Source organism: Rhineura floridana, chromosome 8 (assembly GCF_030035675.1).
Source record: "Rhineura floridana isolate rRhiFlo1 chromosome 8, rRhiFlo1.hap2, whole genome shotgun sequence".
NCBI lineage: Eukaryota > Metazoa > Chordata > Lepidosauria > Squamata > Rhineuridae > Rhineura > Rhineura floridana.
The window spans coordinates 49,393,888-49,411,756 of record NC_084487.1 but is presented as its reverse complement, the minus strand read 5'-3'; the positions used below and the strand labels follow the sequence as shown (position 1 = coordinate 49,411,756).

The window sequence follows — 17,869 nt, the reverse complement described above, 5'->3', positions numbered from 1 at the left end:
GGCATGTGCTATTCCACAGATGTGGGTGACTAAATCAAAGGTCACATTTAGTTAAAATGCAGTATGTTTTGCTTGTGTGAAGACAAATAAGGTTTCTCCTCAAGATGGCCGACCTAGAAATGTTGTTCTACTATTTTGATATGTAAGCAGCTGAGCTGAGGAGGAAGTTCTCTTGATGTGTGTCAAGCAGCCTCCAGGTAAGACTACAAGTTCCTTCATAGCATTTTCACAGGCCCTGTCAAGATCTTACTGCAAATATATTCTTTTAAAAAAATATTGAGTGCTTTGCTGTGTTGTTGGAGGATATATTTGTGGGTTTCCAGGATTGTTTGGAACAGCCACTGATTATTCTTTTTAATGAGGTCAGTTGATTGATAGTTCTGAGATGGTATGTCTGAGCAAATTCAGTGGTTCTGTCATCAAAGGAGTTTTGCTTACTGTTATCACTGTAAATCCATTTGGATAAAATATGCAGTGTGCCTCTAACAAGTAATAGCAGATATTGGTGGATTTTTTTTCTTTTTTACTGTATATTTAAGAAAAATGCTAAAAGTTACTGTAATGGTGTGGAGTAAAGGCATGGGTAACAAAACAGGGATTACCTTTTGATCCCTCCCCATTTTACAAAAAACATTTGTTCAGCCTTTAGGCTCTAAGGTAAATTCTGAGATTCACAGATTACTCTGATGTTTCTAGCCCTCAAGATTGCATAGAGAAGTGTTGAAAATGTGAGGGCAAAACATTAAAAAATTAGAACCGCAAGTAGATTATTATCTCTATTAAGCTTTTTCAAGGGCCAGGTAGCAGTTCAACCCCATTGTAAAAAGCAACCAAATGAAAGATCACAGAATAACAAGTATAAAGTCTAATTATTTATAGCAACATACCTGTTATATACTATATACTGTGGCCCTTGGTTATAGAAATTTCTCACCCTAACTGATGCAGCAATACTTCCTTTGTGGGCTGCTCAGTTGAAGTCTTTTTACTTAAAGCAATTGTTTTTATTTTTTTAGAATTTTAAATTTTAGATTTTAATTTAAATTTCAGTTTTCAGTATCTGTAAATGTGTGAGTTCTGTGATACAGGGGTTTGGGGTTTTTTTGGTACAATAGCTATTGGATCATCAAGAAATGGATGTTGTAGTAGCATTAAGAGGGTGAAGCTAAAAATTACTAGAAAGTATTGGAAACACTTTCAATGATCCAGAACGAAACTAAATTATGAGACTATTGGTCCAGTCTCAGCAGTGTACATTTTAGTTCATGGTGATGTGTTGATTCTGGGCAGAATTCATTATTCTCTTTTAAAAGGGCAAATTGAAGATTGCACCATAAAAAAGATGGATAAATCACATCTATTCCTTAAATAGATCCTCCGTGGTGCAGAGTGGTAAGTGGCGGTAACGCAACCAAAAGCTCTGCTCACGGCCGGAGTTCGATTCCAACGGAAGGAGGAAGTCAAATCTCCGGTAAAAGGGGTCGAGGTCCACTCAGCCTTCCATCCATCTGTGGTTGGTAAAGTGAGTACCCGGCATATGCTGGGGGGTAAAGAAAGGCCGGGGAAGGAACTGGCAATCCCACCCCATATATACAGTCTGCCTAGTAAAACGTCGCAAGACGTCGCCCTAAGAGTCAGAAATGACTCGCACTACAAGTGCAGGGACACCTTTTACCTTTTTATTCCTTAAATACTATTTTGAAATGGTTTCGTTTAGATTCAGAATGCTGTATGTTTATGCAGACTTCTAACTCCATCCATCTTAATGGGCGAATGATGCTCTGTCTCCTGAACCAATTGGAATTCTGAGGATGTTCCTTCCGTTCTAACTTTTATCCTGCCATCACAATTTGTTCCTGCTATGCAACAATCAAGCATATGGATTTGGGTATATTCTGTCTTTCTCTGAATATGTGGAGACTGTTTGAATGAGTGGCTCTCATGTCTGAGAGATAGGCTAGTCACCTGTTCACACTCCCCTTGAAGGAGCAGGTGTGTAGCCTGTGGGTGCTCCTGGATACATCTCTGTCATTAGAGGCCTATGTGTCCTCTGTGGCTGGGATTCCCTTTTACCAGCTCAGTTTGGTCCACCAGCTAAAGCTGTTCGTGGACAGGGATAGCCTGACCACTGTAGCCCATGCACTGATATCCTCGGGGCTGGATTACTGCCAAACACTCTATGTGAGGCTGACTCTGGGCCTGGTTCAGAAGCCCCAGCTGGTAAGGAATTCAGCAGCCAGACTACTGATGAGGGCACATGGCTGTTAAAACATCTGCATTTACTATCCATCTATACTGAGCCAGTTTCATTGTTCTTGTATTTATTTACAAAGCCCTGAACAACTTAGGGACTGCCTGAACCCTTATATCCCAGCCTGATCTGAGATTATCTGCAGGACATCAGTGGTCATCTCCCAAGTTGGCAAGACTCATTGGACAGCAAAAAGAAATCAATTTAGTGTGATCGGCCCAGTCCTGTGGAATGCTCTGCTAATAGGGATTTCACAAGCACCTTCTGTTTTTACTTTGAGATGCCTGCTGAAAACTTTCTATGTTGCCAGACTCATGCAGGCAACTGAGAAGATATTCATTCTGTAACAGTTTTTAGTATTTTTGTTTACCACCCTGAGCTGCTACTGGCAGGGAGGGATATAGAATCATAGAATAATAATAATAATAATAAATAAAATTTTATTTCTGAGTCGCCTATCTGGCCGGGTTGGAAGGGGCCTTGTAGGCCATTGAGTCCAACCCCCTGCTCACAGCAGGAAATCCACAGCTAGAGCATCTCCCGCAGATAGCTGTCCAGCCTCTGCTTGAAGACATCCAGCGAAGGGGATCCCACCACCTCCCTAGGCAGTCGGTTCCATTGCCGAACCGCCCTTACTGTCAAGAAGTTCCTTCTAATATCCAATCTGAATCTACGCTCCTGCAACTTAAAACCATTAGACCTAGTCCTACCCTCTGGGGCAGCAGTGAACAAATCTGTACCCTCCTCTATGTGACAGCCCTTCAGGTACTTAAAGAGTGCAATCATGTCACCCCTCAGCCTTCTCTTCACCAGACTGAACATGCCAAGTTCCTTCAACCTTTCCTCATAAGACTTGTTCTCTGTACCGGCTATCATCCTCGTCGCCCTCTTCTGAACCCGCTCTAACTTGTCTATATCTTTCTTAAAATGAGGCGCCCAGAACTGAACGCAGTATTCCAGATGAGGCCTGACCAATGCAGAATATAGTGGGACTATTACTTCCCTCGACCTGGAAACTATAGCTCTGTTTATGCAGCCCAAAACCGCGTTTGCCTTTTTTGCCGCAGCATCACACTGCTGGGTCATGTTCAACTTGCGATCCACTACAATTCCAAGGTCCTTCTCACACGCACTACTGCTAAGCCGGGTATTTCCCATCCTGTACCCGTGCATTTTGTTTTTGTGGCCTAAATGCAGAATCCTGCATTTGTCTTTACTGAATGTCATTTTATTAATTTCAGCCCAATTTTCTAGTCTATCCAGGTCCCTTTGTATTTTATTCCTGTCTTCCATTGTGTTAGCTATCCCTCCCAGTTTCGTATCATCCGCAAACTTCATAAGGCTTCCCTCCACCCCATCATCTAAGTCATTGATAAAAATGTTGAAGAGTATCGGACCCAGGACAGAACCCTGTGGCACTCCACTCGAGACCTCCTTCCAGTCCGAAGCAGAGCCACCGACGACCACTCTTTGAGTAAGGTTTTCCAACCAGTTGTGAATCCACCTGACAGTATTTCCATGTAGTCCGCATTTGACTAGTTTGCTAATCAAAAGGTCGTGGGGGACTTTGTCAAACGCCTTGCTGAAATCTAGATAGATGACATCTACAGCATTTCCACCGTCTACTAAACTAGTGACCCGATCAAAAAAAAGAGATGAGATTAGTTTGACAGGATTTTTTCTTGACAAACCCATGCTGGCTCCTTCTAATCACAGCATTGTCATCTAGATAGTTGCCAATGGACTCTTTTATTATCCATTCTAATATCTTTCCCGGTATTGAAGTCAGACTGACCGGCCTGTAATTCCCCGGATCTTCTTTTTTACCCTTTTTAAAGAGCGGGACGACGTTTGCCCGTCTCCAATCCTCCGGCACCTCTCCTGTTCTCCAGGATTTCTCAAAGATGATGGCAAGAGGTTCCGAGAGTACATTTGCAAGTTCCTTCAATACTCTGGGATGCAGTTCATCAGGCCCTGGAGATTTGAACTCATTTAGGTTAACTAGGTATCTCCTGACTATCTCCTTATCAATCTCGAACTGCAGTCCCCACCCCTTACTGAGATTGCTACCGATGCAAGGTTGCACACTGTTCCCTTTTTGGGAGAAAACGGAGGCAAAATATAGATTCAATAAATTCAATAAGTAAATAAAGTTAATGATTTCTTGTTTTAATTTTTACATGATTTTATTGTAAATATAGATATGATGTAAACCACTTTGGTGTTTTTTATGTATAGTGGTATATAGATATTTTTATGAATAAAATAAAATGTGCATGTCAATATAAGAATCACTCATTTTTTAGGCAAATTTATTGCCAGGTTAAACCTTTTCTTTTGCTTGAGCTAAACATTGAATATTTTTAAGGAAGGAAGGAACTATTGGCTCTAAATGATACATGCATCAGGAAATGAATTCAAAATGAATTAAAGCATAACATTATTTATTTATTAGGTCAGTTTATATCTTTCCCTTCATTAGTCTCATTGATCCCAGAATGGGTTACATCACAATACAGTATTAAACAATACAGTAAAATTTAAATAATTAAAACATCAGCCATAATATAACAATAGAGTAATAATATTGCAACAGTCAGTCACTAGTAGCTAATAGGTATTTATTCAACTCCCCACAAAGGCATGGGCAAAACAGTCTGTTTTTAGGCAATGTTTTTAGGCAACATGAAAGTGGGGAAGGAATTCCACAGCCAAGGTGCTGCTGCAGAGAAGGCCCTTCCTCATGCTGTCATGCTGCAGGCCCCCTCCTAGCAGCAGAACCTATGAGATTTTTATGCTAAGTGGGAGGGTACACTCATAATACTTTGTATTATTTTAGATAACTGTTTATTTAATGATGCTCATGTTTTACATCAAGTTATCTCAAAATACTTATAAGAGGTTCATGTACATAAAACAATACTCATACTTTTCTGTTTATGTATCTGCACATGTAATGATAGGTATGCCTTAAATGTGATCAAGCATTAATGGTTCTGATCAGGTTTAAAGCCAACATGACATTGGCACCAACTTCACTGGCCAAGTCCTGCAGGCAAGCAGTGTGATTAGTTAGAGAGAGAATGTGACAGTAGTTGGTCATTTCCTCAACAGTTAGAGAACTGCAGGCAAACTTGTATGTATTTAAAGTTTTGTTTAAAGTGTTCTTTTCTGCCCATTACTAGTATCCCATGCTAGTTAAAGAACAATGTTCTATATTCATTTCTATAAAGACCAAGAAACAAAATCCAGAACAGGACTTGACAGATAGGAAGTAGGCTTGATTTCTATTGCGTAGGATAACCAGGCTTATGGATCTGAATTAGTGGCACCCTGAATGAGCTCCTTCACTCTCTCCCTTATAAGTTTGTTGTTGCCATTTATTCCTGTTGGCAAATGTAAACAGCTTCATATGCTGACAACAGTGGGATGGGAACAAAAGTGCCCACTATCCTGGATGGTGAGGGCCTCCACTAACAGGAGGTCATGAAGGCAGGAAACAATGCTGTTCCTTTCTTTTTAAAGGCACACTCTGGTTTGGCAGGGAGGGAAATAGGTTGTGTGCATGTGGTAGTAGCTATGAGGAGTCTTCATCCAGGACCTGGAGAGTGTTTGACTTGGGGAAACAGAAGGCAGGACCAGGTTTTGACAAGCATGCCTACCCTTTGCTCTGTTGATGGATATTGCTTATTGAACCAGCTGTTCAGACGAAATTGAAAGCTAACTCGATTTTGCCCTATTTTACATTGTTAAAGCTTGCACACTGGTATTCTAGCATTACGTATCAAATTAGTAAAACTCCTTTTATTTTAGTAGCCATACAACATCTGCTCTTTTTTGAGATCGTTAGCTGTATGTTTATCAGAATGACAATTAAAAGCTATGAATAGAATTTCTATTTTGAAATACCCTGTTCCGTTAGACACAGGAGGAAAGCTTGGGTTGAAATTTATGTTTGACCGTGAAGGTCACTAGATAACTATTAGGATTCAGTGCTGCCCATACAGTGAAACTGGGAGTACAGGATTCCTCAGCAGATCTCCATACTGTTGATGACCCTGAAGAGCCATTGTATCCAGATACCCCTGTCCCAGGACTGGAGGTCCCCACAACTGCTGACTGGATCTCAGACCCCTCCCTCTTCTCTCCCCTAGGGTCTTAGGAGCAGAGGAGATAGCAAGCCAAGCAGGAGCTTCAAAGCCACTGCCAGAATGCCTGGGTAGCTGCACATGAGGCTACTTGAGGGAAGGGAAAAGTGCATGGAACATGGAAGCACATGCCAAGGATCACACGCTGGCTCATCCAGAAAGGGGTGAAGCCTCCGGTTCCTATATGTGCTGTCAGATTGAGCTGCTTCATTGTTGAAGCATCAGTTCCCATCCAAGCTTCAGCTTCCTGACCTGAGGAAATGGTCAATAACCTTGGGCCCATCTCAGCATCTCAGAATGCCTACCTACCAGGATTATTATTATAATAAAAAAGGGGAAACTCTTAAACCTATGCACATTTCCTATAATGATCTGGTGTACTGAATGTCTGTGCAGTATGTTCATTGCAGGTGGTAGGGGGTTTACTTTTTGCCTGGGGGGGGAATCTCTGCTATTTGCTGCTACAACAGGAGTGGGCTTGTATGCCACTCTGAGCTCCTTGAAGGAAGGGTGTGACATATTTACATTGTAAATGACTATTAACTCTTGCAAATGGAATTGTCATAATTTGCTAGAATTATAAATTACATGGATTTAATAATTGCACTTTGAAGTTGTAAAAGTATTTCCTAGCTTAATTTTAAAAAAGAAATAGCATGGGAATATGCACTAACTTAACATTTGTGTCCAGTATATTATTTGAAGACTGTGCACAAAAAAATGGCTGTGCATGCAAGATATCTGTTGGTCTACCTGTACTATTAGAGAACATTGAGAGGTTAATCTTTGGTGAAGAGCATGCCCCTGCATTTGTATAACTTTGCATATAAAGGCAGGAAGGCTTGAGTTGTGCTCTACTCCTGTTTTCACGCCTGTTCCAGTGTTTCGTACTGCTTCTATTTTTAGCCTTGTTGCCAGGCAGATTCTTCCATGCTTCCTGCTGATTTTCAGCCTCTGGTATTGATGGGCTTATACAAACTGATCTTCAGCAGCCAATCAGTGTGACTATGCAAATCCTCAGTCAAGTTGTCTGACATTAGACTAGTCAATACTTTCTGTTGCTCGGCTTCATGATAGGATGATAACATGGCTTCAGGGGGCTCCTCATTAGGGTATGTTGTCTACATGTGCAAAAGATGCTGTCTCTCTTTTTTTAATGTAAACCAGTAGGATAACAGGAAGAAAACCTAATTCATTGTTGTAACCATGCTTTAAGTTATCATGCATCCCATACTTGTAGTCTTGCCTACTTGATCTGCATTTATGAATTTGGTATGAGGTTGGCAGTGACCTCTGTCTGTGACTGTGCATGTGCAAACAGATGCATTTCATTTCCCCAAAGAAATGAAATCTCCAAAGAGGAAAAAAGTAGGCAAACAATATGTTATTTCTGACAAATCAGTTCAATACAACTTGGGTAGGTTTTCAAATTGCTCCTTTTGATGATGAATATTCAAATCTCTAATAGAATATTTAAACTATTATTGCATTATGGTACTTTACAAATGCCAATTTCTTAATCTTGAACCTCCATAGTTTAAAGGTCTATTCTATTGCAGTGTATTTCTCGCAAATTTTATTAGTGACCTCAGAGGGCTGCTATTGATGACATCAGACTATCATAAGATGAAGTATTCAATACAATTACAACGACAGAAAGGTCACACTTGCATCAACTTTGCTTATAGTTACATGTACTTGTATGGCAGAAAGCAGTTACAAATGTAAGAGTACATAATAGTAGATTTTCCTTTTTGGTACATTACCATCTTTAGCAACAGCATGGTAGTGTTGAGTATTGTATAGCTTTTCAGTATCACATAAACAAATATTAACATGCTTCTTCAAAATGGACACCTTCATTAGGCACTGCAAATTTAAACTGAAGAAAGTTGTTTACATATTAAAGTTCTAAAAGCCATGGATTACCATTTGTTTTCTGTTCTAGGGGTTAGTGTCCGCATGCATGGGTATGAAAATAATTCGTTTTGCATGTGCTCTTTTGTGGTGTGCTGCATAATTTAACTTGAAATGGGACATTGCCACATCTTCTATTTTTGCCTGATCTAGTAATAGTGTGTTGTAATAAAAACTTCCTTTTCCTCATGAGCACAAAAGCTATCGGGACCAGGTTAGGGGAGTGGCAAATCCAAGTGAATGTTACCACCATAGCAAGACCAGATATTACTCCCCTTTTGCACCTAGGGACAATACTACCACCACAATCCAGGCTCTATAGTTGTAACTTCCACAAATATGGACAGATACATGCTGACATGGGTTGAGTACTGGCCAGGTCCTATCCTGGGGGGGGGGGGAGCAATTCATATCAGTATGTCTTTTTATGATTCAAACCACAGTAGACAGGAAACCAAGAATGCGCAATGAGCTGACAAAATGGATGCCCACAATGACCAATAAGCTATCGCAGTCCACTGGCTTGACTGGCATCATTGATTTCAATAGAATGTAGACTAGCTTACCACTGGTAACTGCTAGGGCTGCAACTGTTATCTGCAAACACCTATGGATTTGAGGCCAGCCTTTAGCTATCCTAAATGATTTGGGGGGGGCACAAAAATTGTTTTGGGGAGATTTTTTCTGTAATGTGCAATTTTTTGTAAAGAAATTAAGCGGGAGCAGAAAATATTTAGGGGGGGCTACCACCCTTAGCCCACCCTGGCTACAGGCCTGTTTGAGTCTTTCAAATGCAGCTTTGGAGGTTACTGACTTTGACTAAAGTGCAAGCAGTTTGCTTTTCTTATTCTCCGTGCCTTTTATTATTTAAATAGATGACATGGACTCCTCATATCTGTCTGCTGAAAGTGGATGTGCAGGTTCCCAAGGTAAAGATAGTTTGCACGTCTCACTGATGGAGAAAGTATACGAGCCTGGGCTAGGCTACTTGTTTCTCAGTTTCTGAATTGGCTGCAGTGAGAACTTCCAGTTACACGCTTTCCTGTACAGATTAACACCTATGTGCCTTTTAGCAATTTAAGCTTTATGCTAATTAGTCAGTTAAATAATGTGATGGTTAATATCCAGAATCTTAATGAAAACATTTGAAAGGATTATGCCTTTAAAGTTTTCTAAACATTCAGCAGTTAGTGTCTGAAAATAAGAAATTATCTGAATGTACAGTACTGTAGTGGCATATCCTTCCCTTGTTGCTGGGCAGATATAAGACTGCATACTTCTGATTGGTAGTTGAGTATCTGCTTCCTCAAGCCAATCAGATAAGGTGAAAATTGTATGAGGAAAGAACTCGGTAACAATGAAGCAAGCTGCTGATTTATTTTTCCTGTGTGAAGATCACACAAACTAAGAGTGTGGCTACAGCTGGCTCCCTCTTGGGTATGTTTCAGAAATTACAAGGTCTCAAGGAACTAGGGGGAGGAGGAGTGCTTTTATTATTACTACTGTTACTTATTATTTCCTTATTCATGTTCTTTCTAAATGTTGAATATGGTATAAAGGAACAAAATAGTTTTTATGTACAATACAGTAGTTTAAACAATTGGATTTTCTTAATTTAAATGCTTAGAAGTAAAATAAGCAACATGAGCGCTACTCTTGCAATATAGATTTAATTCTTGTTTTGGGGCAGCATGCATGGTTTTAAAAAATAAATACTCTGCAGTTTTATTTAACATAGTAAAGAACATTTATGGCATGCAAGTTAACATTTGTTCACTTTCTATAAATTTATATATAATTTTAAAAGCTGAAATCCTTTTTTTAATGCATTTTTTGAGGAAAAATTAATCTGATAACACAATGAGATGGAATAAAATACCAAAATGAGAATTGCCCATTGGTCTAGAACACCAGTATCATGCGTAATGACATAAAACATCTTTCTATGAGACACTTGACACAAAAAATGTCATTGTGTGAGCATAAAAGTTGGATTTTAATGGACTATTTGGAAGTGTTCCAGCCATATTCTAGAAAAGGAGTGTTCAGTTCTGTACTCTGTATTTTTCAAGGCTGGGATCGGGCTTTTCATCTAGAACTAGATACCCTGGCCAATGACTGTCCTTAATTACTTTGCAGACAACATTACATGCAAATCAGATTTGCTTGTCTAGATTACATGGAGTAATAAATAAGAGGAGTACATTAATACTATATGACTATATAATTTTCTTTTAAAGATTATATTAGTGCATTGGACAAACACTATTTGTGCTTTTGTGACTCTGATAAAATGCTGTTCTAGAGTACTTGTATTATGTAGAGAACCAGTGTACACAGTCAGTTTGGATTCTAGCTTACATTGCTGCTTTCCGTAATCTCTTATTTTCTCCCCCCTGTTGCCAGGCAAAACTCAAAGAGCTAGCAGCTGATTGGCTAACCTTTTCAGCAACTCAAGAGCTGCTTACATGAGTTTACGATTACAGGCTAATCCATAGCAGCTATGCTAATACCTTTGTTGTCACGCAGCCGTGATCTTACTTCAGGGAAAAGCATGGGGGAGGGGAGGGAAAGGAAAACTACTTAATTGGTAAGGCAAGGATCCTTTTGGGTATCATTTTAAAATCCACTGGTACACTTCGTTTACCATATAAGCACTGGCAGTTACAACATTGATAGCTTTTAAGGAAAAAAATCAGGATTCCCCAGATCATTTATTTCTGGTAGTGGTGATTTTATAGGATAAAATGTTTACCATAAATGTAGCTTAATATGGAAAGAGAATGTGATCTTTAGGTATTCCTCTATTTTTTACCACTATCCATGCAAGTTTTTGCAAAAGGGCTATATGTAAGAATCCCTCTGCATGCGTTCCTAAAGCAATTATTAGGCATTGTACTGTAAAACATCTTTTTCTTGAAACAAAGCTGTTGAATTATAATATGAGATTTCTTAGTTTGGCACATAGCCAGTAAAGCGCATATCCATAAGAGATGTGTTTGGATGCATTGATTCAAACCAAACAGTACTGGAACACAAACTTCATTAAAATATCTGTAGTCCATGGGGTGAGTTTGAGTATCCTAGTTTACTCTAGAAGAGTCAAAACTCACATATCTCTTTCAGATACTACTACGTGTACTGAATCTGCATTAACTACATGCAGACATTCCCTTAACTTTCATGAGAACTTGGTCATGTGTATTGGAACACCATTTTGAGGAGCCTTAAAATATGAAAATTGTTTCCCGCTAAATAACACAAGTGTGGCCTCCCAGAACCAAATGAGTATCTCCTATTTGCAGGTAAGAAAATAATTTAAAGTTGTCTGTTCTTGTAGAACCAAAAGACATATGAAAGAGGACCGCTGATTGGCTTGCACAAATATGACCAAATTATCTAAAGTGGTCTGTGTGATCTAATTCCCTGCTGCTTTGTGTATCTTGTTCCCTTCAGTACTCTGAGATCTATTAAGTGGCTATAGTGTGCTCCCTTGTGGATGTGGGTTGCAATTGTACTGTAAAGCCATTCTTTACTGGATATGGGATAAATAGGTAGCTTTGCAAAATATCTTTCATTTCTTATGTCTAGTTATTTAAATCTTCCATATTTTTGGGGAGGATTGCATGTGCATGTCTTTAACCAAGTTCTGGATTCTTAGCAAGAGAACAGTTATAGGCATTTCTATGCAAATAAGTGAATGACAAAATAGAGATCAACTTACAATGATTATTAAGGGTTTTAACTGTTTATCAATATCATGCCATGTAATATGGCTGTCATGATGAGGCTTAAATATTTGTGTGCCAATCAAAAGATCTCCTTAATGATAAACATAATTTAAGTAGAGTTGCAGCATCCAAAACTTTAGATCCTGTTCTTTGGGAAATCTTCCAAAATTATGATCTGTTAACTCATTCTGCATAAAGCAAATGCAGCTTTTATAGATTCTATTAGGAAAGTTATGTATAACAATCTCCATTATAAAAACTGTTGGCTTATTTCAGATTATTGGGGTGCAGGTATAATCAGGGCTGTGGAGTCGGAGTTGTGGAGTCGGAGTCGGGAGCAATTTTGGGTGGAGTCGGAGTCGGTAGAAATGTACTGATTCCGACTCCGACTCTTTCATAAATGGCAAATGTATATTAACTAAATCTGTGCAATATCTGAAATAACGACAAATTCAAATCCCACAAAAATCAATAATTCACCCAGTAATCTCTATCCTTCCAAGAAATTCTCTGATCCTTTGAGCCCTATTTCTAGTGCATGCCAGGTTTCTGTTCCCACACCAAACTCTACATTCCCTTTTCTCTCCTGGAACATTGCAGGGTGGAATGCTAAACAAAAGAATCCAGATTTTATTTCCTTTCTGAACAAATTTGATTTAATCCTTTTACAGGAGACGTGGAGTCTACAAAAATTATCAGTGGACGGCTTTTCTTGTTTCTGCTCACCGGCGTCCTATTCCCTACTCAATTCTAAAGGTAGACCCAAAGGTGGTCTAGCCATACTCATCTCTACCTCTCTAACAGCCCGTTCCTCAAGTTTATCAGCTTGCAAAAATATTGCTCAGGCTGTCTTATTATCTTTTAGTATAATTTCTTTTTTGCTAGTAAATGTTTATATTCCCCCTCACTCTTCTAGGGCAGAAACTGATCAGGACTGGGATGACCTTGCCAAATATCTAACATCACTTGAGGCTAAATTTCCCAGAGTGCTTTGTATTGTGATGGGTGACTTCAATGCCAGGTCTGGCCCCCACAATGATGCATTATTTGCATCAAACCTCTGGGGGGGCGAGGACACTACCCCCTACTTACCACCCTATGTCCGGTCCTCTAAGGATCTTAAGATAAACTATGGGGGTATATGTTTAAACCGTTTCCTTGCCAGTCACAACCTAATAATGTTGAATGGCCACAACCAGATAGATCCTTGTGCGGAATTCACCTACATTTCTGGTCTAGGATGTAGTGTCATCGATTATGTTTTAATTTCGCATTTTTTGTTTAAGTTCATTTCAAACTTTTCTGTTGGCTTTAGACAGGACAGCGATCACCTTCCCCTTACTTTTTCTATATATCTACCAGTAACGGGTCGATTGCTCCTTACCCATAATCCAATGGTCAATTTAAACTATTCCACTCATAATAGGACCTTTTGGACTCCCATTGTGGCCTCAAAACTGACCTCCTTTCTCAATTCCCCCTCTGCTCTGTCCTTGCAGAAGGAGATCAGTACTGCCACCGATCCACATTTAGCGTTGATGGCATATAACTCTTTAATTTTAAACCTTAAAGCCTCTTTTACAATGTCATCACCTTCTTTAAGGGCCCCTTCCTTCCCTGGTATTCCCAGATGGTTTGATAAGGATTGCCTTGGTGTCAAGAGACAGCTGAGACAGATTTATCACCATTATCGACAGCTAAATCTAACTACCCTCCCCTCTGAGTATTTCACTATCAAAAAGAAATACAAGCAAATGATAGTCACCAAAAAAAGACAGGTGATGCATGAAGACTGGAAAGCTCTAATCCAAGCTTCCAGGACAAAAAATTCGCAATGTTTTTGGGGGATTGTTTCTGGCTCTATGAAACCATTAAATCTGGCCCCTTGCCACATATCTCCACATCTTTGGGAAAAATATTTCTCTACTTGTAATGAGACTGTAAACGTGGGTCTTCTTGATAATCCAACAAATCTTCCCATATGGCCACCAGTAACTCAAAAAGAAATTGCTGTACTGATTGCCTGCTTGAAACCCGGCAAAGCCCCTGGTTCCGATAATATTCTTTCTGAAATGTTGAAAACCCACCAAGCTTGGTGGGCCCCTCTCCTCGCAAACTTCTTTACTTTAATCAATAACTCGGGACGTATTCCTGAGTCATGGCTTGAATCCATAGTAATCCCTATATTTAAAAAAGGGAACAATGAGGACCCTGCAAACTACTGCCCAATTAGCCTCCTTTCCATCATCGGTAAACTTTACGCTTGCTATTTAAAAGGGAAACTCTCCTCTTGGTTAGAGGAGGAAAACATTCTCGGGAGGGAGCAGGCAGCTTTCAGGAAAGGGAGGTCTGGGATTGAGCACTGTGTGATCTTAAATCACTTAGCCGAAAAATATAAGAACCGCTGGGGTAATGGCTTGTTTGTTGCCTTTGTCGACTTGAAATCGGCCTTTGACTCCATCCCCAGAGAGATACTATGGGCAAAATTTGCTAAAACCACAATTGATAAGCGACTCCTGTTTCTAATTAGCCGACTGCACCACCTCACATCCCTCCATGTAAGGTGCAGTCGTGAAGGACACCTTACAAATCCTATCAATACATCAAAAGGAGTTAGACAGGGTTGCATTCTTGCCCCGTTATTATTCAATTGTTTTATGAATGACTTGTCTCTTTACTGTCAGTCCCCGGATTTCCACCCCCCCAAATTAGCGAATCTGCACTGTCCACTGTTATTGTATGCAGATGACGCTGTTCTCTTATCCGTTTCTAAAGTAGGTCTCAAACGTTTAATTAGATCTTTTATGACCTATTGTCACAAAAATAAATTGATTATAAATTTTTCTAAAACAAAGATATTAGCTTTTGCTAAACGTTCTCCTACTCATGATTGGATAATCAATACTCACAAAATTGAACAGGTTTCCCATTTTAAATACCTCGGGTTATTATTTCACTCATCATTGTCTTGGACGCCCCATACTAGAGGAGCCATCTCTACCGCTCAAAATTCAGCCAATGGCATCCGAAGGTTCTTCTTCACTAAAGGAGGACAATATATTCTGGCTGCGATTAAGGTTTTTAGAGCTAAAACTATCTCCCAACTTCTTTTCGGGGCACCCTTATGGATTGGTGCTTTCAATTCCTCAATGGAGGCGGTTCTATCCCTATTCCTTAGACAAATTCTAGGTGTTCCTAGATGTGTTCCATCGGCGGTCCTCAGGTTAGAAACTGGTCTAGCTTCATTCAAGTCCCAAGCTTGGATGGCTGCTCTAAAATTTTGGCTTAAAATGTCATATGATTATTCATCTGGTTATCTTCCTTTACTTTGGGAAGATCTTTGCATTTCAAAATGGGCCAAAAATTTTACAAATTATCTTGCAAGTATTGGCCTCTCAATTGAACATCTGGCGTCTCAGGATCCAAAGTTAGCTAAGCTTTCAATCCTGACGCGTATCAGTGACATAGACTTTCAAAAATCCATCACCGCACCCACTTCGACCTGTTCCCCTATTCACCTTGGTTTAAGTTTTGCGCCACTACTCAGTGCCCCATATCTGGAATACCTCACGATCCCTTAATATCGTCTAGCCTTTATGAAGGCTAGATTCAACTGTTTAAATTCTGCCTTACTAGAAGGGAGATTCCAGCGCATTCCTTATCCAAATCGTCTATGCCCTTGTGGTGTCAGTGCTATAGAAACCTTATTTCACGTTGTTTTTGAGTGTTCCTTATATGATGATATCGGTTTTAAATTTATAACTCCTATCATAAATAAATTTCCTCATAAACCGCTAGACCGCCTACTTGCTTATCTTTTGTCAGCGGCTAGCAGAGATAATACCCTGCTAGCAGCAAAATACATTTTTGCGGTCCAATCAGCTTGGAGGGTATTCATTCCCCCAGATGTTCCTGTTATTCCATGAAATTGTTTTATGTTCCATAGTTTTTACTGTTTTTTAATTATGTTGCTGTCTCTGTATATTCTGTATATCTGTTAAAATTGTACATTGCTTTTACATCAACTTTCTGGTCTATGACTGTAACAATAAAGAACTGAACTGAACTATTAACTAGTAATAACAAATTTACTGTAGTAAAATGGTAGCACAAAGCATTTCATCACCACCACGTGAATCCAGAGCTTGGAAAAGTTACTTTTTTAAACTACAACTCCCATCAGCCCCATGGATTGGGCTCATGGGAGTTGTAGTTCAAAAAAGTAACTTTTCCAAGCTCTGGATTCACATGGTGGTGATGAAATGCCTTGTGCTACCATTTTACTACAGTAAATTTGTTATTACTAGTTACTATACATTTGCCATTTATGAAGGAGTCGGAGTCGAACAGTAGAAAAATAGAGGAGTCGGAGTCGAAGGTCTGGCGTACCGACTCCACAGCCCTGGGTATAATACATAGCAAACTAAACAGGCTGTGATGGGAGAATGCAATGATAGTTATTGGTTTCGGTGTTTCTTTGCTGAACACAATTTGGCAAATTTGTTTTCTTAAAAAAACAACAACTTGACAGCTATGTGAAATGAGCAACTTGGTGCATATGCAGCTAAAGCTTTGCCCAGACAAAGCCACTTAAAAATCTGGCTCACACTTCACATTGAACCATGGTTTAACTCATCCCTAGAATAAACATTATCTTAGTGTTACATCTGAACCCAGTACAGTAGGGCCCCACTCATACGGCAGGTTATGTTCCAGACCCCCGCCTAAAAGCAAAACCTGCCGAAAAGTGGAACTCATTCAATAGAGTGAAAAACGCCATAAAAGCAGAACAAGTGCCGTATGAGCGGGGCTTTACCCTAATTGAAAGCTGCCATATTAGCGGAATGCCGCAAAGCAGGACCCTACTATACAGTGCCTTAAGTATGAGGCATATTGTTACCTATGGCTGGTTGTGAAAATTTGTTGCCTTATGAACTTTAATTACGGTATAGTGTTGGGTGTGAACAGAGGCACCTTCTTAAATATGGTTTAAGTGTGGTTAGTTTTGTTGTCTTGCCAAAATCACCCACTAAGCAACAAACGCACAAAAGTAGTTTGAAAATGTAGCTGTGCTCAGTTCCTCTTGGTTATGTTTTTTCCAAAGCTGATATTGTTACTAAATCTGCTTGATATAATCGGATCCTTCCCCCCAACTCTGTCCTATCCCGCTTTGATTCACAGCTGTAGTTGAAAAAAAATGGAACTTCTTTGAACTATCATTTTGGAGTTATTTCTACTGCCGGTTGACTGATTGGTTTTGGTTGGCAAATTAATATGGTGAAGTGCTCTTTTGATATAGTGAGAGAATAAAATGCAGAAACAAAAGAGTGGGTGTTGAGTAAGGAGGTTCAAAATGAGGTGCTATTCCTAACAGTCAGTACAACTAACAGATGAAACTATTTAAGCATGTTTTAGTAAATGCAGTCTTTCACACCCACAGGCAGCAGAAAGATAAGGTGTAACTTCAACATAGGTGAACCTTACTAAATTCTAAGCATAAACTCGTAATTGTAATAGTTATTGGTTTGGAGAAGAAAAATAAACAGTGCAGTTGCAAAGCAGAGTAGAAGAAAGGGGTTGAACTTAAATCTGGAAAGGAGTATGAACATTTCTTTATTAGGGGAGCAGAAGGGGAGAGCAACTGTTATGGTGATCTTCTGCAGTTGTCATCAGATGTTTTCCACACCTTACTCTGACAGATGCTGAATGGAAGAGGAAATGATGCAATTAGGCAATGCCAGCAGCTAAATGCTGCAAAGGATTAAGGACTGCTAGTTGCAGAGACAGCTGAAGACTGGAAGTAGGCATGGTGGAATGAGGTC

At 39.6% G+C, this 17,869-nt stretch overlaps 1 protein-coding gene across 7 annotated transcripts in view; it reads left to right on the top strand.

Annotated features, from left to right (window-relative positions):
* The window catches only part of ATF7IP (activating transcription factor 7 interacting protein), a 124,026-nt gene that overhangs the window by 41,960 nt on the left and 64,197 nt on the right, over window positions 1-17,869 (top strand). For 3 of the 7 annotated variants that reach the window (XM_061639360.1, XM_061639363.1, XM_061639362.1), the window contains exon 2: window positions 11,443-11,621. The exons of 3 other annotated variants lie outside the window; for them this stretch is intronic. The gene's annotated coding sequence lies outside the window, so the exon portion shown is untranslated. Of the gene's footprint in view, window positions 1-46; window positions 198-11,442; window positions 11,622-17,869 lie in introns of those variants that run through there. One more of the 7 variants, XM_061639364.1, reaches the window with a different exon arrangement.